The sequence below is a fragment of the Suricata suricatta genome, chromosome 9, assembly GCF_006229205.1.
Source record: "Suricata suricatta isolate VVHF042 chromosome 9, meerkat_22Aug2017_6uvM2_HiC, whole genome shotgun sequence".
Lineage (NCBI taxonomy): Eukaryota > Metazoa > Chordata > Mammalia > Carnivora > Herpestidae > Suricata > Suricata suricatta.
This window is the reverse complement of record NC_043708.1, coordinates 60,179,093-60,180,248: the sequence shown is the minus strand read 5'-3', so window position 1 is coordinate 60,180,248 and position 1,156 is coordinate 60,179,093. Positions and strand designations below refer to the sequence as shown.

Below are 1,156 nucleotides of genomic sequence, written 5' to 3'. Positions count from 1 at the left end.
GTGCCTGGCGGAGTGCCTGCCCGGGTGCCTCTAAGCTGTGGCAAGCAGCTGCTGCCCCATCTGAAAAGGCTCACTGGGGTCACTGTACTTAGCTACCAAAGTGAAAGAAAAGAAAAGTGAAAGAGAAAACCAGTTGGATTCATGCTTCCCCAGTGAAGCCAGCAGCACTTCAGGAGAACTGGACTACGGTTTTCAGTAGGGCTTGACACAGAAGCTTTCTAGAACAACTGACATGGGCACTGAACGCATCTGTCAAGGTATAATTGATTCCTACAGGAGTTAACAGATTTCCAGCTAATCCCGTTTTGCACTCCCAGGACTAGACACGGTCGGATTTAAGTCCAACAACAATTCAATTATTGGTGGCAGAGCTCATGGCGGACCATCTCCGTTAGTAATCTTTTTTGGGGTAATAACACCAAAGTAAAACACATCAATATAATATGTATCCAGAGAGAGACCCCAGCCCTAAATTCGACATACAAAAAGATGTTTTAACTGGATCGACTGATGTGGGAAGAAAGGAACCCTTCTTAACTACACAAAACTGTAGAAGTAAATTAATCTCCTGCTGGTGAGCTTTTCAAAATCTCCCCTCCACCAACCCGTACAACCACTCTTAGCTCCAGAGATAACCGTGGTCAATGACACCCCCACTGGCTGGGGAGGGGGGGGGGGAAGGAGAGCAGGGTAGTGGGGGAGTCCCTGACACGGCCTGGCCCTGCTATCGTGTGAGTAAGGTGAACCCACCAAATCCCCGGAGATGCAGCGGTCGCCTAAACCCTCCGACATACAAAACCGTCGCGACCCCCGCCACACCACGCACCAGCAACAACTAACGGCGCAGAGACACTGCCAGAAGCCGCACGACCGCATGAAGACCTTCTCCAACCGCGCGGAAAACACAGAGCCTTGAGAGAACAAAAGAGCTGTCTGCTTTTTGGTAACACAACAAATCAGGGGAAAGCGCGAACGCAGTCCCCCACTACCACAAATTATGCAGTCGAGTTTCCCACATTTGGGGAAATCGCAGGGGTCAGCACATCCGGAGTGCAATGGATAAGCCTCGCCCTGGGAAAACCACCTTCGTGATCATGGTATCTCCCCTGCCAGGTAAGTATGAGTTGTTCGCTCCGCCTCGACCCACACGCTCGCG

At 51.1% G+C, this 1,156-nt stretch overlaps 1 non-coding gene across 1 annotated transcript; it reads right to left on the bottom strand.

Moving 5' to 3' along the window:
* Positions 1-957: 957 nt before the first annotated feature.
* On the bottom strand, positions 958-1,121 carry LOC115303273. Its single transcript, XR_003913964.1, has one exon. It is a non-coding gene; the product is annotated as a U1 spliceosomal RNA (small nuclear RNA).
* Positions 1,122-1,156: the final 35 nt, after the last annotated feature.